The sequence below is a fragment of the Camelus ferus genome, chromosome 5 (assembly GCF_009834535.1).
Source record: "Camelus ferus isolate YT-003-E chromosome 5, BCGSAC_Cfer_1.0, whole genome shotgun sequence".
Classification (NCBI taxonomy): Eukaryota; Metazoa; Chordata; class Mammalia; order Artiodactyla; family Camelidae; genus Camelus; species Camelus ferus.
Genome location: NC_045700.1, coordinates 9,925,647 through 9,951,704, shown reverse-complemented (window position 1 = coordinate 9,951,704; position 26,058 = coordinate 9,925,647). Strand labels below are relative to the sequence as shown.

Here is a 26,058-nt window from a genome sequence, read left to right as displayed (position 1 = left end):
CCAGCCTGGAGTGCTGAGGTGGGGGGTGGGTGGCAGTTTCAGTTGAGAGGCTCCTCATGGCCTCAAACCCCTCCCTGAGGCCTTCTGAGCTCAGGGCCTCTCCTACCTGTCTGAAGTGAGGGCAGGCAGGAACAGACCTGACAGGCAGAGAGCAGGAATCTGACCTCTGGCTGGCTAGCCCTTCCCATCGGGCTGGAGAGCTGAGGAGGCCCGGCCTCTGGGTCTGCAGACCTACCTGGAGAGTAAATTGCTTCCCCAGATTTATGACCCTGAGTGACACACATGGATTTGTCACCTGCACAGGTTGTGTAAGGCCTCGTATGTACACCTCGTCCCACCCCCCAGGAGTGTTACTCTAGCCAGCCCCATCCTTCTTGAGCTTTCCCAGTGGGGGCCTGGCTTCCGTGGAAGCCACCCCTGGGGGCCACACTGACCTCATTGCTGCTTTCATTTTGTTCCTGTCTACCAAATTAATTCTTGGCCATTGTAAAGAATTAAAACTCTGCAGAAAAATGTATTCCCAGAAAGGGAACTGTTCCCCACCCCCATCTCAGAGATGTGCATTTTCATGTTTTCATGGTCTTGCTTCTGGAGAAGGAACTAGGAGTTGGAGGTATGACTCTGCTGATAGTAGTTTTGCTTTCTTTCCAAAGCAGCAGTCTCCTGGCTCAGAGATCCCTGATATCCCACAGGTCACCCCACATGCCTCAGACCTCTGACCCTTTGGCTTTGCCCTGCTCTCTGGAGCAGATGCAGAGAAGAGATGGGGCTGTCCATTGAAAAAAAGAACAGCACATTAAAAAACAAAAAGTGTTGCTAATAAAAAAATCTCGGGGCGGGAGTTGGCACTTACTGGTGGGAGAGGCAGAGGGATAGAGGCTGCATGGGTGTTGGCTGAGCGCCAGTCCCAGTCCTGGGTGGCGCTGCCCCTCTCAAGCTCCTGCTGCTGTGGTTGGGATGGGGTGGCCGGAGTATGGGCTTGGGACGGGCTGAAATGCAGTCCCACAGAATCAGCCTCAAGCAGCAGGCAGGTGGCCCAGCGAACCTTGGACCATACTGGGAGGCCGCAAGGAACGCTCTGACTACACTAGGCCAAGAGCAGAACAAGTGAAGGCCAAGCTCCAGGCCTGGGTTTGACCTTGGGCTGTCCTCTAGGGTCCTCTACATGAGAGAGCAAAGAGCTGTCTTCTTAGGACAGGCCTGCCAAAGGCACTCAGCTGTGGGGAGGAGAAACTTTACTCTGCCTTTCTACGTTCTTCTGGCTGGCCCAAGAATAAAATTGAAAAAAAAAGTTTTGGAAAAAAAAATGAAATTGACATGAGACAGATTAACAGGAGACATCAAATTTAATTCTGACATATGGGGGGCTCCTTAAAAATGTGGGGCCCAAGGGTAAGTTAGGTAATTGAGGCTTACCTGCCATCTGAGAGCAGGAGAATGGGGTAAGGGTTAGGGATGTCAAAGAGAAGGGAAGGAATTTCTAGGAAGATGAAACAAACAAATGTTTCCTAAACAAATGTTTGCTGGGCCTTGCAATGACAATGGGACACAGAGGGCCTCTGTGATTAGAGCCTTGCTATTTTCCCGGTCTGCCACATCTGTCCATGTTACACTGTGGTTATCTCTGGTGATAGTTCTTCCTGGAACAGGCTCTCTATCTAAATTCTTTTAGGCAGTTAGGGGGAGGGTCATAGGTTCTCCCTGAGTCTTTTGGTAGACCTTGATTGTTTTCAGCTCAAAATAATCTGTAAGCAAAAGCAACAGATTTTGAGGTGGCAAATTTTGCTCCCCCACACCGCCAACATCACTTATCTCCTCATCCCTCTCCTTTTTCTTTTCTTTTTTTTAATTTGTGGTTTATTTATTTGGGGGGAAGGTAATTAGGTTTATTAATTTATTTTTAATGGAGGTACTGGGGATTGAACCCACGACCTCGTGCATGTTAAGTACACACTCTGCCACTGAGCTATACCCTCCCCACTCCTCATACCTCTTCTTAACTCAAGTTTTCATTTCCTCATGTCCTTTTTGTTTGCCTGTCTGTCTGTCTAGCTGCCCAGAGCTGGCTGACTCCATGGGTCATGGGCATCTGTAGGTCAGGAGAACCTCTGGGCTGGGGACCTGGCTCTGGTAGGGTGTTGCCAGCCTGCACTGGATGGGTGAGATACCCGTGTAGATGTGGTCCCTTGGGGAAGGACAGGTGGCTGAGACAGGACCCTCAGGAGCTCCAGTGCCTGAGTCACCAAGGAGGCTGAGCTGGCGTTCTGTGGCTGAGTCCAGGCCCCGGGGCGTTTGTGGCTGAGGCAGTATCCAGGGAGGACCTTGCGATGCAGTCAGGAGAGCTAGCTGGGAGAGAGGGAGGGCTAACAGGGTCTTTTCATGCTGTTGGGTGGGGCTGGCTTCCTGGGAGACTGGGGATAATATTTCATGTTGGAAAGAGCTCAACATAGAATCTAGACACTCCCATTTTATCTCATAATCAAGGGCTCTGCAGCTGTCACCCTGCGGGGGTTTTTATCTGGTTACCTGGAGGTCAGTATCGGATCTGCAGCGGTGGTTTACTGTGCAGAGTTTTGGAAGCGTGGAGCATGTGTCTCCACAAAGCTGGAAGGGGGGAACGTGAGCTGGCATGTGCTGGGGTTTAGTGATCATGATGAAGACTTACTAACGACAAGACAGACTTGACTTCATTTCTGGGAGATAACTCTTTGTAAGCTATGATGGCAGAAGGATAAGTCCAGCTAATTCAACAGTTCAAAATAGAAAGGAATCATCTTTTAAAATGTGTTTCCTAAGTTGATTGATTTCTTTTGGAAGATGAAAGCTTATCCTCTAGCTAATTACGCAGCCTCTGCCTTTCCAGCAGAACAACTCCCAGGAACATCTGCTTAGTTCCTGCTGCCTGGCTGGGGCTGCAGAGACCACGTAGAAAGATGGTAATGGAGAAAGAGAAGCTCTCAATAAAACACTTAGCAAAAAGTGTTAGAAACCCCCTGGTAAGTCTTTTTCAGTGGCAATAACTAAATCGAGCGCCAAAGTCAAGATTTTGAATATGTTTGGGAATAAGTGTGTGCCAGGGGCTTCTCCTGGTAGCTGCCAGCAAAAGGCTGCAAGGAAAGGAAGGAGGAGGATTGTGAAAATGTATTGCCCTTCACTGGTGCCTTGGGTGAGAACTCAGGAGTCTGAGGCTTTTCTCAGGGAGGGATAAGTCATTCCATCCTAGTAGTGTGAATTAGAGACCTCGGGTCCTCCGTTACATACTTTCACTGGCCTAAGACTTCAGGTTTTGATCAACTAGATGATGCAAATGCCCAGGAAGGAAGTGGGTACCCACTGAACTGTCTTTAGGCCTAAGTGAATGAGCCCATGAGACCTGTTCCTAAGAGTAGGATGAAGTAGCAGGAAGCGCTGGACTGTGAGGGCTGGAGAAACAGAGTAGAAAGATGACTGGTTCTGAGTCATCTAGTCTTGCTGTTTACAGAGGATTCTTCTCATAACTGTTGGTAGCAAGAATGGCTTTTTCCCGTCTATAGATCAGCCACCCCCCCACCCCACTTTTCTAATCGAGATGGTCATCAAGTATCACATGCCCACTGGGATGTCAGAGCTTGTCAGACTCGTTCTAATAATGCCATCTATTTATGCACTACTGCCAGCTCTTGGGAACATGTCTCTTAGGCTGGCTGATGTTCTAGGAAATTGGCCAGCTGTCCTCTCCAAACCATCCCCCATTCTGCCTGGCTTTTGAGCATCCATCTCCCTGGGGTAAAAGCACGTCTGGGGGTCCTGACTTCCCACCTTGCCTCTGCTTCCTCTGGAATTTGGCAGGAGGACCTTCTGTTTAGTCTTCAGTGCTCTCACTCCCCTCCTTCCGCAGTCTCCCCAGGTCTCCTGTTAACTGAGGGCAGATTACCCTTCCAGCCTCTGGCTCTGTAGATCCCACTTTGCTTGGACCCCAGAACAGCCTTCTCACCTCCATTCCTGCATCTGCCCCTAACAGCCTATTCTCTACACAATAGCTGGAGTGGTCCTTTTAAAACCTGAAGCAAAGCATGTCACCCTCCTGGCTTGAACCTCCTCGGTAGTTTCCTGTCACATTTGGAATGATTCCAGTTTCCTTATCATAACCTAGAAGGCCCTTATATAATTTCACTCCCACCTCCCTCCACCCTCGTGTGGTCTCACTTTCCCCCGTTCACGGCCCTCTGTCCAAGCCTCCTGTCTATTCTCAAGAGGACGAAGCTTTCTTCTGCCTTAGGAGTTTGTACAGCTTGTTCCACTGCTCGATATATTTTCTCCTTCCCCTCCCTCCTAGCTTTTTCCACAATTGGTTCCTTTTCACCCTTCAGGTCCTAGCTTAAATGTCACCTTCTAAGAGAGATCTTTTTTGACCACTCAGTCAAAAGTAATTTGTAATGACACACAATTTGTAATTAGCTTGTTTGCTGGTTCTCATGTCTGAGTTGTCCACCACTGTATCCCCAGCTAGGTACACTTTAGGGCCTGGTAGCAGTCAGAGCAGGCTAAGATCTACAGCGATAACAAACAACTTCTTAATCTTAATGCCTTCAAACCACAAAGGGTTATTTCTCAGTCATGCTAAGTGTCTATCACAGGTTGGCAGGTGGGATGTGCTTGTTGCAGGGTCCCAGGCTTGGGATGCAGCCACACTCCCAAACATTCCCAGTGGCCTTAGCATAGAGATGAGAGCTTGGGAAGGCCCCACATTGACAAATAAGTTCTCCAGCCCCCAAATGACTTGTGTGTCACTTCTGCTTCTGAGTCACTGGGGAGGGCTAGTTACATCACCCCACTCAACCACAGGGAGCTAGGAAGGGCAAGCCTACCCAGTGGCCAGGGAAGAGAAATGGAAATGTTTGTCACACAGCACTGAAGACTCACACAATACTCAGTAAATAATTTTGAATGAAGGAGCACCTAGATTGTTCTTTCTACAGCTGCAGTGGGTTAGAGTGACCTTACAGGTCCTGCTGGGGATCTTGTGTTCCTCTGCAGGGCATCAGAGTTCCCTCAGGAGAAGCTCCGCAGACAAGGGTATCCCCTGAGACCCGACAGGAGTAGACACCGAGGCTCTGTGGTCGGTCACCTCCCAGTGTTCATCCCCTGGGGGGACCTGTTCCTGGGCTGTGTCCTCTGTGAGACAGCTTTTCCAAAAGGGTCCTACCATTCCCCTCTGAATCTATCACACTTAACAGGAATGAATAGATGCTCCTATGGTGGAGCCCCAGTGGAATTCCTCAGAGGACTAGGGGCTGAGGTAGGTGGGTAGGTGGTTGGGTGGGGGATGGGAGACAGAATAAGTGCAGTGTTTCTCGAAAAGCCCAGTACATCCTGCATAACATTCCATCACTAGTCATAGGGATGGCAGTTAACACACTCCAGGAAAGGCAAGAGAACCGTCTGTGACTGCTGTGGGATCTGGAGGTGTAGGGACAGGAAAATGCTGGTGGCCATCCTGATCCTGTTCCCTGGGTGAATCATTTCACATGCGCAGGCTGCAGCAAGCCGCTCTCCTGCCTAAACTTGCATGTAATAAAATGGCATCACCACAGCAGGTCCTTTCTACCAGGCTGCAAGCATTGGTTGCACTACAGTGGTGTCACACACACCCAGCCACAGTGAGCCTTGAGAGAAAATGCTGTCCCTATGTCGTTATAAGATGCTTGAGTGTACATTTTGGCCTCTGGTGGCAATCACAATTTAAGCTAACATTTGTTGAGCCCTCATCAAGTTCCTAGCACTGTACTGAGAACTTTACATACAGTCTCATTTAAATCTTCACACTTGCAGAGTTCCAGTACTACTATTGGGCAACTGGAGAAACTGAGGCCCACAGAGATCAAGTACCTTCCTAATTAAGTAACTGCTAGTTCTATGCTAAAGCCCTCCTTTGTACCAATGTTTCCTGATTCCAAACCTGTGCACTTAATCATTATTCCATAGGAAAAAGTTCGTCTGATTCCCTTTCTAAGTTATGAATACTTGAGAGTTTCTTTTTTTTTGAGAAGCCTCCTACCCTTTCTCCCTTTTAGTACCTGGAGTTTCTGTCATATAATTAGCATGCAATATAAGCCCTTAATGAGTATGAGAAGGGTAAAACAGATACTTAAGCTAGCAGACTAACACTAAGATATTCTGGTGACATGTTTTTTGTTGTCTGTTACTTAAGACTAAAGTAAAGCGTGTGTGCTTTTTGATACAGTTCTTGGGAGAGGGCCTAGATCTGTTAGTTGCTTATACATAACAATTTCATCAAGGCACAAAGCCTCTCATACAATACACACAGCCCCCTGATGTATAATTATCAACAAGGAAAGAATTGATTACATGGTGCTAGCTGCTGTGGATATGAAATTGAACAAGAGATAGTTTCCATCCCTAGGGATTATAGAGGCAGGCATTTAAACTATTAATTGCAATACCGTGTGACATGCCATGAGGTTTTGGTAGGGATCAGTGGGGCCATAAATCCTGCGGAGGCCAAGTAGAGTGGGAGTAGAATTCAGTTCTAGAAAGGGGTGATTCGGAAAATCAACCCAAATCCTATTTGGATAGAAGTGACACGTTCCCGGGCTTTGAAGGACCATGATGGGGACAGATTGTGGGTAAAAAAAAACTGTTGGCCATTAGCTTGCCCACTGTACTTCCTTCATCAAGGCTACTCTGGTATTAGGATTCTGGCCCTTGTAAGTGACCTGGGCCAAGTTATGGCTAGGCACTGGTAACTTCATTACTGCTAAAGGGATGTCATTAGCCATGCAAGTCGTGGCAGCAGGCGGAGGTGCCACCTAGGGAGCCCCTGGCTGGCGTCCCGACAGCCGCCTGGACGCTTCCACACCCGCGTGCCACATCGTAATTTTCTTTGGTTTCTTTGTATCAGGTCTGTCCTTCCCTTTTGCTTTCCATGACTTTGGCCTCGCCCTGACCTAAATCCACCAGGGGAGCACCCGCCGCACGCCCACGCTCAGAGTGCCCAGACTAGCTCTGTATTCCTTCACTGCAGCAGCGGTCACGTGGAGCCCGTCTGCCGCGGAAAGAAAGAAATGAGGGTGGGTGGGGCAGGCTTGCCGAGCCCGCCCCTCCCTTCTGAGGCGGCTTCTTATTGGCGAAGCCTCCTTTCCAACCGCCCAAGGCTTGGAAGCTCCGCTTCTGATTGGCTAATAGGCTTTCGACAGGCACGGCCTTGAGGGGGCGGGTGGGAGCTGAAGGGAGAGCGCGCGCTCGAGAGGCGGGGTTGCCTAGGCGACGCCGGGGGCGCGCTCGGAGGGTGGGGAAGCGAGCCCCGGCCGTTCAATGACAAATCGGCTGGGGACGGCTGGGGTCCGGCCCCGGGAGGAGGCGAAGGAGAGGGCGGGGCGGGTTTAAGAGTGGTGGGCCGGTGCTGACGTCCGAGGCGGCGCGGGACAAGCCCAGGTAAGGGTGCTCGCGCCCTGGCGGGGCCACCTCCGGGCGAGGTGGGGCACGAGCTGGGGAAGTAGGGTGCGCCGCCCTGGGCTGGGTGGCCTCCTGCCCCCGCGCTCCGCACTCGGCTATGGCCGGCGTCCGGACACGTCGCGCCCGGAGGGTGACCTGGGGGCAGAGGCCCCGGGAGGTCCTCTGGAGGAAGCCTCCGGGTCTCCCAGACCGGCTTGGGGCTGAGGAAATGGGGGCGGTGCCCCAGCCTCTCCCTTTTCGCTGCTTCTTCCCTTTTCCCACAAATGGCTTCTGCTTGCACTTTCTGCCCTTTTGGGCCTCCAGCTGGGGCTGGTCCACTTCCTCAGTCCCTTAGCTGCCGCTGTGGTCAGCGTAAGAGCTGTAAATGTTGCAAAAAGTTATTAGTAACTTAAGAACTGGGACTGAACTGAGGCTGTGTTTCAAAAGTTGGACTGTTTGTTTGTTTGGTTTTGGTCCTGCTTGGAAGTGAGCATAAAGTTGTCCTCCCCCACCCTCCGCCCGGCTCCTTAGTTCCTTTCTGATATGGGCTGAGACTGAATGTGGCTTCTAATAGGAAGCACATGGGTTTGAGTGTTTGCCTGCACCAGGCTTGGACTCCTCTCTTGCCCTCTTTTAGGTGTATAAGGTTATCCGTGGTTGGTTCAGAACTGCTAGTGGCAGAGAGAGAGCTGCACCCAGGCTGCTTGATTGAGCAGTGTCCTTTCTGTGCTAATTTTCAGGTGAATGCTGGAAATGTTGGAACTTTGATGTTATCAGGTGAAACTTCTGGACAGAAGTTCTTGTGTTTGGTGTTTCGAATGGCCAGTGGAAGAGACTTGACTGTTCATTTGAGTTATCTGTGACTTGATTTCAACCCTTATAGAACAGTGAACTTTCTGCTTTGTTCTAGTTTCCTAATCTCATTTTTTTTTTTTTTTGGTTAGGTTCTGAGAATGGATAGTGGGCACTGATAATCAGAGAGTATAGCATATCTTTTAGATGTGTAAATGACCCCTGTTCTAAGCAGAGCAACAAGGTTCTTGGATGTCAAAGCTCGAAATAGATTAAGGCAACGTTCCTTAAACCTGGAACCATATAATTAGAATATCAAATTTCTCAGATATGGTGTGACTGTGAAAGGTAGCCTTGAATTATTGGAAAGAACACGAGGGCGAGGTGTGAAGACCTAGGTTCTGAAACTTTATTAGTGGTGTGATCTTGAGCATGGCGTTTCACCTCTCTGTGCTGCAGAGTTCACAGTGGGAAAAAGGTGATAATAGTTACCCTACTTATTAGGATGAAAGGAAATAAGGAATGTTTGGGGTGTTCTTTGTGGTAGTAGGGGTGAGATGGTGGTAGGCGTGAGAATAAGGCCAGGGATACACGTCCCTTGTGTGTGGTTTTAGTTGCGACAGCTAGTCTATTTCTTTTGACCACATCTGGGTCTTTCTTTCCTTTTCTAGTCACGTTATTATTTCCCATTGGAAACAGTGGGTATTCTTATCTGAGATGTCAGCAAGGTTTCTCTAAGCCCATGGGGTAGAATCTTTCCCAGGATTTTGTGTGGAAAAAAGTGGGGGGGGGGATAAGTTATTAAATATCTTTTGGGAATATGGGACCTGGACACATAAAGATAGGAAATTAAGAATTAGAACTGTAAATGGGGTCTAAATGGGTCTTGGTAGAAGGTGAAAAAGTGTAAAAGTTCTAATTTCTTGCCTTAATTCTTCAAAGTTCCTGTCTTGGCTGAAGATGCCTTGAGATTCTGGAAGTTTGCAAACCAGAGAGTTGAGATAATTCTTTGTGCCACATCACCCAATCCCACAATACCTCTCTGCATTCAGTTATCAAATTTACGGACCTTAGAAACATAATTGGAGACCTTTCCTGAAAACTAAATTTGGAGACAATGTAATAACCTAGAACTGCCGCTCTGGGAGAGATGGAGGTGAACTCTCCTCAAACTTCAGTGTAACTGGTCTCGAGAGGATATGCAAGAGTCCCACTTTTCGTTGGCTCCAATTCCAGATTTTCCTTGACTTACTATGAGGTTATGTCCTGCTAAGCCCATCATAGGTTGAAAATATCCTAAGTCAAAAATACATTTAATACACCTAACCTACTGAACCTCATACCTTAGCCTAGCCCACCTTAAACATGCCCAGAACACTTATAGTAGCCTCCAGTTGGACAAAATCATCTAACACAAAGCTAGTTTTATAATAAAGTGTTGAATGGCTCATGTAATGTATTGAATACTGGACTCAGAGTGAAGAACAGGATGGCAGTATGGCCATGGGATGGGCGTGTATCAGCTGTTTATCCTCATGATCCCCTGGCTAACTGGGAGCTGCGGCTCGCAACAGAGTATCTACTGCTTATTGCTAACCCGGGAAAATATCAAAATTCAAAATTGGAAGCATGGTTTCTATGGAGCATGTATCGCTTTTGCGCCATCATAAAGTCCAAAGATCCTAAGTCGAATTGTTAAGTTGGGGGCAGTCTGTGCTTCTAAACAAACAGCCCCTTGGATTTTTTTTTTTATTTTAAGTGAATGCATGTTGCTGAGAAGTCTGAATGAGAGAGAGCTGACCGAGTACCAGAGAAGATGGAACTCTTCCCTCATCATGCGGAGGGGGCTGGGGTGGGTAAGGAGGCCGAGGGAAACTAATATTTACTGAGCATCAGCTGTCTGCTTGGCACAGACCCACTGATCTCACCAATACCAGATGAATATCTGGCCTTGGACGTTTGAATGTGAGCTGTCTCCTGAGTTGCAGACAAATCTTTGGGGAGTTTTTGCCGTTTTAAAAAATGGAACTCTAAATGTAGAAAAAAAGGTGCTATTAATTGATCGTTGCTAATATATTGTTGTCTTTGTTGCTTTTGTCCGTGCTTTGTGGGCAATTTATATAGATACATTTTAGACCCACTAGATTGGGAATTGACATACAAAATACTAAGTTAGGTCTGATCCAAATTAAAATATTCCAAGCTATGTAATTTTGCTTAATATATGGCATGAGTTGAAGGAAAATAGTGGTTTGGGCCTGTGTGGCTGACTCCCTCTAAAGTTTGTTGGTCTTTTGAACGATGTTTCTACTTCTGGGTAATAAATTACCCCAAACTTAAAGCAACAGACATTTATAATCACCCAGTTTCTGAAGTTCAGGAATCTGGGAGCTGCTTGGCTGGGTGCTTCAGGTTCAGGTCTGGTCATCTGAAGGCTTGACTGAGGTCGGAGAATTAGCTTCCAAGATAGCTTATCTCGTGGCTATTGGCTGCAGGCCTGAGTTCCTCAGCAGGTGGGCCTCTCTGTAGGACTCTTCCCAACACATTCTCAGGGCAAGTAATGTGAGAGGGAGAGAGAGCGAGAAAGACGATGATCAAGACAGAAACTGCCCTGTCTTGGTATGTAATCTTGGACGTGATGTACAGCCCATAGACCACCCCGGTACAATGTGGGAGTGGACTACACTGGGGAGGCTTGGGGACCATTGGCATTCTTGGAGGCTCACTACCACAATTTCTTGTTTAAGGTTTTGTTTCATGTGCATACTGAAGTATGTGCTATAGGGGATTAAAATACAGCTGGAGTCTTTCCTATTCTAGAAACTTTTTAGTATTATACTTGAAACTTTATGTTCTTTCTTTTGGTCCTTCCTTCTCATATGCTAGAATTAAATTAGACAAATATGCAGTAGCTTTGGAAATTAGAAATTAAAACCTCACTGGTCCCTAAACCAAATGGAACAGCTTAGTTTTTTTTTTTTTTAACCCTAAAACAAACTGGTAAAAAAAATTGTTGCCAAAATGATCTCTGTGATGAACAGCTTAAAATTAGTCATTAATCATCTGTGTATTTTTAAAAGTAAAACCCACTGGGAAAGTAGCTGAAAAAATCTTGGAGAACATAGATCCTATACCCTTCCACCAGTTACCTTTAATCTTTGGACAATATTTATTTGCTTAGCAATTCTTCATTTCAGTTTTGAAACTCTAATACAGTTTAATTATCCACCTGGACAGAGGGGCCTTATTCTTTTAGCTTCTGGATGAAATCTTTCTGAAGTGTCTGTACATGGAGAGAAGAATTTAGGAATCCTGAGCCTGAAGCCTGATTAAATGACCTCTAGGTTTCTTTCCATCTCTACAAAATTCTATGATTCTGGTATTTTTCACATAAGAAATGTCCTGTGACTCAAGCATATTGATAATAAGAGGCTTCATAAATCATGTTAAATTGTAACTTTAGAAAATGAAGTCTTCTGAGAATTGCTTTTGTTCATTCCAACCCAGTTGAAGGTTGGAGTCACCATCAGGCAGTCTGGGAAAGTCAGCACAATTTACCTTTCCTTTCTTCCTATTTTTGGCCCTTTTCCCACTCCCTGCCCTAATTTATGAGCTAGTATCTTTGTTTTCTTTTATCCTACCTCTCCCATCAACCCCCTCCTTCCTTCCACCCCCTACCCCCTACCAGTAAAAACAGGAAAAGATTGGTGGCCAGTCAGTTATTGTGGATCAGCTGATCCTGTTATTAGAAACGGATTTTAGCCAATGTGGTACCTCTACTCACACTTGCATATTAAGCCTTTTTACATTTTTTATTTTATTTTAAAAAATTAATTAATTATTTTTTAATTGAAGTACGATCAGTTACAATGTGTCAGTTTCTGGTGTACAGCACAATGTCCCAGTCATTCATATACATACATACACTCAATTCCATTAAGCCTTTTTAAAATCTCGAATTATTTGTGTTCATTCAGTAAGATCTGCCATTTTTTTAACTTCTAAGAAATCTACACCCAATTCCAATGTGGGTTATGTGTGTGGGGCTACACTACCAAGAAATTCTCTGACACCAGCTGGGTGTCGTACAATTCAACTTAGTTTTGAAACTGCCTACCCGGAGGTGGCATCAGATTCCACAGGTTAAGGGCTCAGTCCCAAAAGACTACCCTCCGCGTCAGATGCCAGTCACAAGCCCAGGTTTTAGCCTGTACTTCTGACCAAGTAGCCGTAAGCCAGAGGTTCTCACAACCCCTTGCTTGGGTTGGGTTAATTTGCTAGTGCAGCTCACAGGACTCAGGAAACCCATTTAATCACTAGATGACCACTTTATTCCAAAGGATATGAATCAACAGCTAGGTGAAGAGATACACAGGGCGAGGTCCCCAACAAAGGGGCTTCTGTTCTCGTGGAGTTTGGGGCCCCCCGTGCTGGCACATGGAAGCGTTCTGGTTCTCCAACCTGGAAGCTCTCCAAACTGCCTTCTTTTTGGTTTTTATGGAGGCCTCATTACATAAGCATGCATGATTACATCATTGGCCATTGGTGACTGATTCAACCTCCAGCCCCTCTCTCCTTCCCAGAAATCAGGGTGGGGCTGAAAGTTCCAACCCGCTTTTCAAGAATGGTTTCCCTGGGGTCCTTAGGTGTTTTCCAAAAGTCACCTCCTTGGCCTTACCCAGATGTGGGGGAAAGGGGCTTGTGGTGGAAACAAGACACCCACTTCATCTTTATGGCTCTGAATTGGTTTCAGGAACTGAGGACAAGAGACCAGATATAACAGAAGACACTTCCCTTGCTCTTATCATTCAGGAAATTCCAAGGGTTTGGGGAGCTGTGAGTCAGAAACTCACATGCTGTGGACGAAGACCGAATGCCTACAAAAACTAAAATTAGGTTGTTGGAATGACCGAATACATGTTTCTTAGAAATTACAGTATCATGACCTCCTAAGTAGTTTTAAAATCTAGCCACTCTCCCCATGGCCACTGTCATTCCCTTCGGCCTGGCTTGCTGCACCTGCCACGTCTGCTCTTGGCCCTTCTGTTTTTCCCCAAAAAGATCTTTTGAACACACACTTCTAATAACACCACCATTCGCTGGTAACCCTTCAAAGGCTTCCCAGTGTCTCAGCAGAAGGTTGAAAATCCCTAAACTACAGGACCTGCCGGTCTTAAATGATCTGGCCCTTATCTTCCGCTCCAGTTTCATCTCCTACCAGACTCCGCCTCCTCCTTTCTGCTCCAGGCAGCCACCGGGGTCTTTCTTCAGTTTCTTGACTGGACCTCTTTGCTTCAGGTGTTCCGGAAAGCAAAGAGGAGAAGGCAGAAGAGAGCAGAGAATGTTCTGAAAGTCATCCCAGGTAGCAAAGCCCTTGGCGTATTCAGGGAACCGAAAGAAGGCAGAGCTGGCTGGGGAGGGTGGGTGCAGGGTCTCGTGGGCCCTGGTGAGGAGAGGTTTTGGATATCATTCCTGGTGAGCCATTCAAGGGCTGTGAACACACTAATTTGGAGGGGCTTTTGTGTATAGTAGGGTCTGTGTGGAGAATAGATCGAAGAGGGGCTGGAGAGGCAGTGAGAGGCCAGCTAGGAGATTGTGGCTGTTCAGTGGTTGGTGGCAGGTACCAGGGTGTGACAGAGGAGGTGGAAGAAGCGGGAGCCTTTGAAATGGGATTAGAAGGCGGAATCAGTAGAATTGGTCATGAATGGAGTTGGGGGAGAGGCCAGGAGAATCAAAGATGACCCCCAGCGTTTTAGCCTTAGTGATGACTTGGGTACGACTAGGTACTTTACTGACTGCTAGAAGGAGAATCGTGGAGAAGGAGCAGGTTTTAAGGGGGAGGAATCCAGAGTTCTATTTCTGGAATGTTAAGCTTGAGATTCTTGCGAGACACCCAAGCAGGGAGAGGTGGCGGTGAGGTGGAGGGAAGCAAATGAGTCTCGAGATCAGGGGAGTGCTCTGGGCTGGGTCCTAAGAGTTTGGGAGGTGCAGATAAAGCTGCTGAAATGGATGAGATCACCAAGGGGGAGAGTGGAGAGGAGAGCAGGGGGAGGACTGAGCTCCAAGGGGTACTGACACTTAGAAACAGCTAGAGGAGGAAGACCTGGCAGAGAAACAGCAGGCACTTTGGGAGGATGTGGGGTTGCAGAGTCCAGGAGCGACGGTGTCTGGAGGGAGATGCCATGAGGGCATCTTTGATTAGCCCACTAGGGGCCTTCCTCTTTCCAGGCCCAGTTTTATCACAGTTGCTACATGCTCGTTTTCAAAACAGTCAGAGAGGAGAAGGCAGAACTTGTTTTTGTTTTTTTGGAGAGGGGGTGTTAATTAGATTTATTTGTTTGTTTATTTATTTATGTAATGGAGGTATGGGAAATTGAACCCTGGACCGTATGCATGCTGAGCACACACTCTACCTCTGAGTTATACTCTCCCCTTAGAAGGCAAAGTTTTTATTGGAGTTTGCAGCATGGAGTTTATTGGTAACCTTGACAAGACCATCCTTCTTGAAGTTATGCTGGGGGAGGATGTCAGATTAGAACCAGTTTCACAAATGATGTAGTGAGAGGAGGAAACCCATTGCCTTGCTGTTCAGAGTTGGGGCTGTGGGCCAGGAGCATCGTCTGGGAGTGGGTAGGCAGGACAGAATCTTGGGCTGCATCCTGACCTGCTGAATCAGAAGATGCATTTCAACAAGATTCCCAGCTAACTTGTTGGAGAGGCATTGGTACAGGTAATCAGCTACAGAGAAATTGTGTCACTAGCTAGAGGGACACAGGGATCAAAGAGGTATATAGGTTTAGGATGGAGATTAAACAGAATGTGTCTGTATGCCGTTGGGGATGATCCCCCAGAGGGTTAAAGACTGATTAATGATGCAGGAAGAAGTGGATAGTGGCAGGAATGCCGTTCTTCGTTCTGCAACTGGAGGGGTCCATAGCTTGTGTGGAGGGTTGGCCTTTGCTGAAGGATAGAGGAGCTGGAGGCCACATGGAGGAGGAGATGGGCATGGATGCTGGGGAAAGGGGGTTTGTTTGTAGATTTGGTGGAGGATCAACGGGGAAGTTGCGCTTGATGGCTTCTGTCTGGGGAAAATGAGGTAAGGCTATTGGTCACAGTGAGCACAGGGAGGGCGTAGGGGAGAATCACAGTAACATTTCTAGGAAGTGTAGCATGAATGCCCATTCCTGGTTTATGACCCTAAACACATTTACCGTGAAGTTTTGCAAAGCTGGTTGCATGATTTTCTTTCCCGCTCCAGCAACATTTGCTTGCCAGGTGCAGGTGCTGAAAAGAATCGTGAAAGAAACAAGGGAGGAGACCGTCTTTGCACGATGGTTTTTTTTTTTTTTTTTTTTGGCTTTACTTTTATGATACCGGGCTTTGGGATCCAAGCTAGGGAAGGAGGGAAGTGGAGCGCAGAAGGAGTTGATGCCACAGGAGAAGATGATGGAGGCCAATGTTTTCAGATGTCAAGAAGCAGAGCATTGCAGTGGGTGGGATTTGAGCAAGTGAACTAGAAGGTTGGAGGCAGGAGCCCTTTCTGATGATGATGGAGTTCAGGGAACTACCACCGCAGTGTTAGGGAGAAGGAAAAAGCTTTTAGAGAAGGGACATTTAAGGACTTGAGAGGCCAGTCTCTGGGGTGGTTCATCCATAGGAACATAGAAGTCACTGGGAAGGGTGATGGGAGTTGGGGTAGAAAGGAGGCCTGGAAACCAGAAGCAAATACTGTCAGTAAATGATGGAGGTGATGAGGAAGTCCTGAGATGTAGCAAGAGATGGGGACTGGGGATGACCTGGGCCTTAAAGACACATGGCTTTTGCAAGAGGAGGGAGGAGATTATTGGACTGAGGGGAGTAATGAACTGGACGCACAGCGGGGAGGGAGAAGGGATACTTAGCTCCCCTGGCCCTGACACACATGGTGGGAGAGGAAGGACAACATCCCATTAAGATGTGGTGTCCCCAGGGCACATCCAAGTGTCAGGGAAAGCCAGAAGGTCGGGGAACACTCTTAGAAGTGGTGGAGGGTTTTGAAGGTTTGGCTGGTGTTCCTGGGGCTCAATCCCACCCGGGTGGGGTGGGATTAGTCACTTCAGGGGATGGATGCTGTTCTGTCGGGATGCTGTTCTGTCGTACTGATGAAGGAAGAATGGGGGTGCCTGCACTTCCGGTAGAGGGGTGCTCAGCAATGTGCTGCCCTTTGAGAGAAGGGTGGACCCCATCCTAGCATTGTGTTTCCCAAAGCTTGGCTGGGTAGATGGCAGCTTCCCGACGCTGGTTCCCTAAAGCTTCATACATGGGCACAGCCTGGAAGAGAAAGATTGTTTCTGCTGGAGAAATTTCAGGAGCTGCTGGAGGGGATTTCTGGCGGGTCCTGAAGTGCCCGTTGGGAATGCTTCTGACCACGAATGATGTTGTATGTTTGGGTGACAGAGAAGAAGGAAGGGACTGAAGGACCTCAATCTGTTCACGCCTGGCTCCTAGGCTTGTTTCCATACCGGAAATGTTCTCCGAGACTCAGAGCCTTGAGTGCACGTTTCCCCATTAGTTCCTCCCCAGTTATGGCATAAGGGAGGCGGGGCAGGTGTGGTCCCTGTTCTTCTGGCCGAGGGAATGGAGTGACTTGTCACGTAGTGAGTGAGGCGCTGAGCAAGGGCCGGAGCCAGCCTCTTCCTTTCTGGTGTGGTGCCCTGGGCAGGTGTCGCCTCGGCTGGCAGGGGACTGAGTCTGAGCAAAGAAACCTCCCTCGCCTTATCTCTTCCTTCTTTAAGGCCTGGCAGCCTGCCCTGCCTTGGCTTCTTGGCTAATTTCTTTCTCAAGACTTTCTAGAATATGAGAGTGATATTCAAAAAGCAAAGTGCTTACCCACAGCCAGGTGTTTTCTCATTTCTTCACAGTAACCCTGAGGATACAGATACCCTGTGTATTTTATAGATCAGACTGAGGCTGAGAAAAGCAGCTTAACCAAGGTGATTGGCTTCCTCATGGCAGACTCCGCACCTCAAGGGGAGCAGTTTTTCCTCCTGAACCACACTGTAGTTGGTATAGAGCTACTTTTAAAAAACTGTGGTAAAATAGGCATAATGTGAAATATACCATTTTGACCATTTTAAGTGTATAGCTCAGTGGCATTAAGTTACATTCACATTGCTGTACAGTCATCACCACTATTCCGTCTCCTAAACATTTTTCATCATCCCACTCTGAAACTCTGTGCCCATTCAACTCCGGCCCCCCATCTTGCCTGTCCCCATCCCCTGGCAACCGCTGTTCTACTTTTCATCTCTGTGAATTTGACTATTCCAGGTACCACATATAAGTGGAATCATAAAGGATTTGTCCTTTTGTGTCTGGCTTATTTCACTTAGCCTCATGTCTTCACGGTTCATGCACGTTGTAGGTTATAGCAGAATTTCATCCTTTTTAAGACTCAGTAATATTCCAGTGTGTGGAGAGACTGCTTTTGTTTTCCATTCATCCATCAGTGGACACTTAGGTTGCCTCCATGTTTTGGCTGTTGTGAATAATGCTGCTCTGAACATGGATCTGCAAATGTCTGTTCAAGTGCCTGCTTTCAATTCCTCTGAGTGTATAATAACTGTTTTTTTTTATTGTACCTTTCCTTCCAGATCTTTGATTTAGAACTTGTGCTCTAGTTGTCTGTGCATTTCTATCTCTTGATGAGCTTTCTGATCCATAAATTCCAGTATTTCACACCATGCTTAAAGGGCTTTCCCACCCCGCCCCGATCCACTGATGGAGCAGCCCAGTGTGGACTCTGAAGCAAGACTGCTGGGGTGCCAGTCCCAGCCCTGCCTCCGACTAGTGAAGTGACCTTGCAGGTTACACAAGCTTAGTCTGAGTGCGTATGACATCCCTGTAGATGATGTAGAAGCAGAAATAGCAGTAGCACAACTCTAAACAGGATTTTATTTGGGTAAGTAATTCAGAACAGAGCCATGTGTGCTAATTCCAAATTTGACCTTCAGCTACGGAGAGATGGAGTAGCTCTGATGTCTCCAAGGCTGCCTTTGCAGGTGGAAGGAACTGGAGTCCATGTAAATTGGTGGACCTCTCCAAGGCCAGTGACAGACAGCCCCAGATTCCACTGGGGGAGAGGGTATGGTGGGAAGGGTCTTTATTTCGGGACTAATTTATACATTCTTTAAAAAACCAGAGTTTATAAATTACCTCCCACCATTTCTTGTTGCTTTGTAGTTCGGGAAAGTCATCCTTTAAGTGAATTAACTTTTGCAGTTTACCAGTTACCACTTGTCCCTTTGAAGCCTCCCACCCCAGATGGAGAACTTGTTTTTTTATCCACCGTGAACTGAGCACCTCCTTAGTACCGGGCACACGCGCACGGAGGTGGGGAATGGGCAGCTCTCGGTGTGGTGGGAGGGACAGACCTTGTCTAGAAGGACATCACCGCTTTACCTCAGTGCAGCAGCAGGTGTATCGACAGACACAGGGGCCACTGAGACCAGAGGGTCAGCCACACTGGGAGGGAGCTCGGAAGGTGGTGGGGGAAGTATTTAGGCCGATTCTTCATCAAGAGGAAGGGCTGTCCTGGCAGAAGGAATCACATATGCAGAGAGGTACAAACCAGAGGCCAGGTGCTTATGATGAGTGACTCAGAGCTTTCTGGTTTTGTTTTAGTTAATTTACTTTGTTTTTGTTTAGTTTTCATTTTCCCCCTATGGCCAGAGAACAGATAAAGAGATACGCATTAGAGAACAGATATACTTAAAACAAATTTCCTTAGGCACACAGGAGTGCTAATGTGTTTTGCAGATCTAATTTCAGGAAAAACAGCAAAAAAATTGGAAAGGAACTTAGACCATTTAATTCAGCTTCCTTATTTTCATAGACATGGAAACTGAGTCATACATGTAGAAGAATATAAAAATATTCTCTTCCCCAGTGCTAATGACAATAGCAGCTGCGCAAGGGGCAGGGAAAATTGAGTTTTCTTCTTTAAGTTAGTCTGAGTACGAAGCGCTGAGTATACAGAAAGAGAACTCTTGAGTTCTGTGATGACTTCAGTTGTTTCTTGCCAGGACTGTCACTCCTGGAATAGTCCTGGTTCATGAAAAGCAATAAGAAAATGCACATTTGCTAACTAGGAAAGTCAAGACTGAGAACCTTCATTTACTGAAAAGATTTAACAGAGGGACTTTGCATATTGTATGGAAGCACCCAGCCACTGAGGCTTCAGTTTTTTGTTTATGCTGAGACTTGTTTAATAGATAAACTTACTTTATTCGACGATCTGGTAGTCTCAGTTTTCAAAGCCTGTCTCTTACGTAGTAATGATAACCTCATAATGAGTTCAAATAATATTTAAATAACAATCTTAGAAGAGATGAAAATTCTTTAGTGACAAATTCTCAAACCTTAAAAAATACAAATGAATGTTATCCATTTGTCAGACTTTGCTTTGAAATAAAGAAATAGTGGCTTAAACTTTTCAGACTTTTGGCCATAAATAACGGAAATGATACAGATGAATCCAAGTGTTAAGTTTGTATTGTGTGTTAGATTATTTTTTTGGTGTTTATGGGATTGATTGATTAATTGATTGATTGAAACATAGTCAGATACAATGTGTCAGTTTCTGGTGTACAGCATAATGTCCCAGCCACACATATGCATCGTGTGTTAGATTTTATGATAGTCATAGTTTGGGTGAGAGTCACATTATTGAGGTTGCAGCATGGTTTACATGATGGTGAAGGGAAAGAGTCCCACAGTGCAGGATACAGGAGGGGAAAGGGCAGACCTGGTGCCCACCCTCACAGAGCTTTAATCGTAGCGGAATGAATTAGCGAAAAACAAGTAAGTAGAAAAAGAAAGTTATTGCAAAGAAGCAAAGAGCTGTAGTGGAGGATGACGGGGGGTGGCGGTGCTCCCTGAGACACGGAGTCTAGGAAGGCCTCTCTGAAGAAGCGACATTTCAGTGGAAACCTAGAGGAGAAGGAATTAAGTCTGTGAATGTTACTGCAAAAAGCCTTAGGGTTGGGAGATGGGCAGTGGGTGGGGGAAGAGCAGTGGATGATGAGGTTGGAGAGGATGGAGGCTAGCGATAGGGACAGGAAAATTGGGTTCCGGAGACTTCATTTGAGTCCCTGGAGCGAGTTTTATTCCTGAACATGTGGTTATCTGAGCCAATAAGTAACTTTTTTGTTTAAGCTACTTTCACTTGGGGTTTCCTTCATTGCGGACAGAAGTCCCAACCACACAAGGGGGCAGAGTGTTTGAATTCCTTGGAAGCACCTTTAGCTGCAGTTGCTGTATGTAGAGTTCAGGCTTTATCCATTCAGAAGGGAGTGTTCTTGTGTCATGTACTTTTGCCTGTGGCCCTGCCTGGGTCTGACTCCCTGGACTTGAATTGTTTGTATACTTTTAAAGCCATATGTACAGTCAGTCACTTGGTACCCGTCGGCTGGAAGTGATAGAAACGTTAGTTAACACCCTCACGCCACAGAGGAGAGTTTATTGGGAGGATACCAGTGTGTGGCATTGACTCAGAGAGGAAACGAAAAATGAAGTCACAGGAAGGGGCAGAGGATGTGGCCGGGACTCAGGAGCAGCTGGAACCAGCGGCCTGAATGCTGCCAGGACCGACGCAGTGTCTCTCTCCATGTGCTGGCTCTGTCTCTCTTTCTTGCTGTAGATCAGCTTTTACTGCTTGGCAAAAAGCATAGCTGCCAATTTGTAAAAATGAGTGGCCTGCAGACATGCTTCGTTTGCTCACAGTGCTTTTAAAAGCGGATTGAGTTATGAACATTTAATTAGAGAGGTTTCACAACAGAGTCCAAATTTCTGGTGCCTTTTTAAAAAAATCAGAAGCCTGACTTTCCTAACTCCCAGGCATCAGCTGGTGCTAAGGAGCTGCCCTTCCTTTTGGGAGGGGCAGTGCACGGTCCAAAGGGCCTCGGGGTTCCTGCTTCTCGCCTGCTTCTGCCTGGGGCTCCCTCTCCCAGCTGTATCCATCGTGGACCTTGCCCTCCCACATGGGCCAGGTGCCCTTTTTGGGATCAGTTTCTTCCAGGGGACGGGGCCACATACTAACCTGGCATGTCTCCTTCAGCCCTCACCCCTCTCCTGTAAAAACCACGAGGACAGCGGAGGGGAGCAGTTTCTAGAAAAGGATGCCAGGCAGACAGTACCTTAAATCATTTAGCGAAATCTTTTAAAAACTCATTTTTACCAGATGTGCTTTTGCAAAAGGGTCTGTTTAAATAGTTCTCTATGTTTTGATTTTGGAGGCGAGTTCAGAGGGCTTCGGAGAAATTTTAGTGATTTATGGGAAGGAATAAGATAGTATATGAAAGTATATGCCCTAAGTATGGTTTGACAACACTAAATCTGGAGACCTGCAGTCTTGCCAGAGATACTTTCTTCTACCACATATATAATATGGAAGATTTGGAGTGCTTAAGCAAGTCTTTAATAAAAAATTGTCCTGAATTGAATTTCTAGGTTTTGTTGAGAGAAGAAGGAGCAATTTGTACTTTTTTTTTTTTCTCAATGTAACAGTTGATAACTGGACCATCCTCAAGAAGCTAAAGTAGAATTTAGTCCTGGGAGTATACCTGTCAAAAATAAGCATTTCTCTTGGAAATTAAGGTGTAACATGCCTATCCACTTGTTATTATGGGTGGTTTAACCTGGGATTGCAAAAATATGCTACAAACGTACTAAAAATCTTCCAAAACTGATTTAATAAAAATGAAAATTTAGGTATTGATAGAATTTGATAAAGTATTAAAGAAAAAAAAAACCTGTTTCCTGGTTTCTGGAGTTTTATTCTGTTCTAAATTGTGAAAATCCAAAGATTCATTTTCAAATCAGAATCACTCTCTTTGTTTCTTAAATTGATTTCATTATGTGGAAGTGAGCATTTCACTTTATTTTAAATATTTACTCATTTATTTTACATTGTCTTTTTTGGGGGGAGGTAATTAGGTTTATTTTTATTTATTTACTTTTTTTAAACAGAAGTACTGGGGATTGAACCCAGGACCCTCGTGCATGCTAAGCACATGCTCTACTGCTGAGCTGTACCCTCCCTACTGAGCATGTCATTTGAAGTCTTCATTATTTTGTCCCGCCTTTGGTGGAATTCTGTGCTTTCCCAAGACAGATAGTCTTTTAAAATTTTTCTTTCTCATTTACTCAGGGCTCCCCTACTTCTGGAACTTTAAAACTGTAGAATGAGTATAGGAAATGTTTGTAGTATTTGAATTTGAAGAACAGAAGTTAAATAGAAGACTCTGTGATGAATAAGATTCTTGAGTTAGGAGGTAAATGTGAAGAGGAAAGCATTCACTTGATGGGCTGAACGAAAATAAAGAGATCGTCTCTAGGAGTGATATCAGAGAGCTGAGTAATGATACTGCGTCATCTCCATCAAGTGACTAGAAAATAATTTTGAATCAGACTGTGAAAAGTAAATCAGCTTTCTTAAGATAGCAACGAGCCATGGCCTTTGCAAAAACAGAGGTGGTAGCATAGTGTGAACTGTGAGACTGTCAGCTAACAGTTGTTAGAAAGTAGGAATTCCAGTTGATGTTAGATTCGTGGTTCTGTCCAGATGCATATTCTAATTTTTCTAGAATTAGGGTGAGAAAATGGCTGCAATCTTAGTGAATTTCATTCAATTAATAATGTTTTTTCTGTGATAGGTAATGAGTGAGGTAGTGATAAACAAAATACAGACTCTGTTCTCAAAGAGCTTAAAGTCTAATGGAATGGTTTTCAATCTGGGTGTGAATTAGAATTGTCTGGGCAGCTTAGAAGCATACATTCCCATGTGCCTAAATTGGAATCTCTAGGGAGAATGGGACCTAGGCACCTGTATTTTTGTCCTCATTATTTTTTAAAACTTTTTAGTGTAGGAATTTTCAAACATATACAAAAAGTACAGAGAATAGTATGATGAACTACCTTGATGCATCAGTCAATGATCAATTTTTGGCTAATCCTATTTCATCTGTATCCCTACTCACTCTCTTCCCCCTTGATAACATTGAAGGAAATCCCATAGATCATTTAGCTTCATTTGTAAAGAGGTTAAATGGAGTCACTTGAAAAAAATTTTAATCATAAATGTTCCTTAATATCTACAAATACAGTGTTCAGAATCCCCAGTTTTCTTGTTTATTTGTTCAAATTGGAATCCAGATAAGGTGCACATGTTTTGGTCAGTTGGTATAGCTCTTAGGTCTCACAGTTTACAGGGTCCCTCTCCAGGTCTCTTTTCTTGCACTTTATTTGTTGAAGAAACCGGGTGGCTTGTTCCATAGAGCTTCCTACAGTTTCTGTGTTGCTGGCAGTGTGCCTGTGTGGTATGTTCAACGCATTCCTTTGTCTCCTGCACCTCCCGTAAATCAGTAGTTAGAAGCTTTTTTTGGCAAGACTACATCATTGATGGTTATATGTCTTTTTCAAGATGTCAGGTTGTCTCTTTTTTGTAACATTAGCAGTCATTGATACTCAGTACTTAGATGTCTTAATTCATGAGGAGTTGCAAAATGGCGATAGCGCAAGTCCTATTGTTCCTTGATTAGTTAGAATATTTTGTAAAGGGAAACTTTGCTTCATGTGTTGTTTGGTTACCTGTCTGTACAGTTTGTATAAGAGAAGCAAGATACATTTTTAGTTTTTTCCCTTAATTTACCAATTTTTAAAATAATGAGTTGTTTCACTCATCCTCCAAAAGTGATGAATCAGGTGCTGTTTTGGTGTCTTTGTGAACAAATGTGCTGTGTTTCCATCCATTGCAGTTACTATCTTTATTGATCTTTAATTGTCCACCTTTGACTGGTCTCTTCTAATTGGCTCCTGAGCATATGTGTGCGTGCGCACATGTACATCTTAAAATTATGATCATTATCATAGCTAGCAGCATTTATTGTCACACCACAAAACGAGCCTCGGGGGAGGGCCGCTGCTTTAATTGCTTATCTTCTAGAATCACTGTTCACAATAGGTCACTCAAAAGACAGTATTTCCTTAGTGGAATGTGAATGAGAAATGTGACATAGTACGTGTTACGGAAAATTGCTTAAAGTGAGTCCTCATTTTTATTTCTTGAAACTCTCCCCTCATCATTCATTTATTCCTTTATTCATTCTCGGGGCATTTCTGGTCTCTAATTTACTGTAGGTCAGAATTGTAGGCCCTGGAGACACACACATATGAACAAGACACTACCTTACTGCCCAAGGAGCGCACGTGAGACTGTTTACAAATAACCACAAGTGTGTGTCGTGTCATTAAAAGGACAGTGATGTAGGGATTCAGTGCTGTTGGTTCTTACTCTTACACACATGCACACTCATATATACAGTCATTTTGTCACAACTATCTAATAATTTGGTGTTAGATGCCGAGAAATAAGAAGATTATATATCAACTTTCAGTATTAATGGAAATGATGTCTACCTGGATAGACAGTGTCACTGCATTTTACTTTTTCACATTCAGCATTTACAGTCCCTGCAACCCATCTGTTTCCTGTGTCCCTTCATATTTGAGAGTGTTGCTTTTGTGGAGAGGGTCCTTCATGACCCTAGTTTAGATCAGATTGTTTCTGATTTGGATTGTGGCAGGAAGTGGTATGAATAGTTGGGATTTGGCTTGACACTTAGAATAGTGCTGCTTGTTAAAACGCAGAGTCTGATTCATAAGTAATCATGGAGACGCTTTAAGACCATACATATCCTGTTCCTCATCTAAATCTCTCCTTTAGATTTTGCATCTACTAATGATTCTACTATGATAGTTGCAAAATGTTGGTTTTCCAGCCGAGGTGCCCCCTCTGTGTGTATCAGTCTGCCTTTGGACTTGGAGTTCTACTCTAAGCAAGAACCCTCCCTTCTCCCCTTGTTTGTTTAATATTTGTTATAGAGATGGATTCATGAATTCCTCATTTTTCAGTGGTCTGTTTTCATTCTGTCCTTAATTATTTTAGTGCTTAAATTGTTCCAGATTTAGGATTGTCTTCCTTCTTGACTGTTATTTAAAGGATTAAAAACATGAGTAATGTTCTGAGAGACTCAAATATTATGTCGACGGCCTATTAGTAATATCCAAGCTACCTTCGAGCCGTGTTACCTGAAGAAAAAGTGCTAAATGTAATTCTTTGTGTGTGTATAGTATGTGATAATTTCCCACGTGCTTTCATGTACCTGGTACCGAGGACACCTGAATTTTACGAGGACTGGAGGAGGAAGTTTTTTTCCTGCATCGTCAAATTCTTATTTGATTTTCATGACAACATGATACAGACAAAGTGGCGTTTAGACTCTACCTACCAATTCATTTTCTCCTAGCTTAAGTTTAACAAAAGACTAATGACTGTATTAGCCTATGGGATTAAAGTTCAGTAGAAGCCACTTCTTCCTCGTAACACACATTGGCATAGCTTATGTACATGTACTGTGATTTGCTTTCAGAATTTCATTTCTCAAGTGAACATGTGTTCTTGTATTTGAATTAGTGCCATTGGTAGGGAGCTGATCTGATTCTAAGGTATCATAGAACATCACATAGGAAAAACATTTCCCAACTCTTTTGCCTCTCTACCAAGCAATCTAAATGAAAGTGTCTTGTTTTTCTATGCAGGAGGGTACATGTTTATTCTTACTGATCCAGTGCCTTACAGTTAAGTTGGGCTGGAGGACCCACCCCACAGTGGCTCCCCGTTTTCTCTAAAGTATGTTTCTTAATATAACATCTTAGGCTCATTTGTAGATGAACATGTCTATCTTTTGAGACGCAATACCCAGTCACTTCCCCACCCCATACCTGCGCCTCCAT

General features: G+C 45.2%; 1 protein-coding gene across 4 annotated transcripts in view; it reads left to right on the top strand.

Moving 5' to 3' along the window:
• The window catches only part of RALB (RAS like proto-oncogene B), a 65,475-nt gene that overhangs the window by 16,643 nt on the left and 22,774 nt on the right, over positions 1-26,058 (top strand). The window contains exon 1 of one of the 4 annotated variants that reach the window (XM_032479292.1): positions 7,284-7,434. The exons of the other annotated variants lie outside the window; for them this stretch is intronic. The gene's annotated coding sequence lies outside the window, so the exon portion shown is untranslated. Of the gene's footprint in view, positions 1-7,283; positions 7,435-26,058 lie in introns of those variants that run through there. 4 annotated transcript variants of the gene reach the window in all.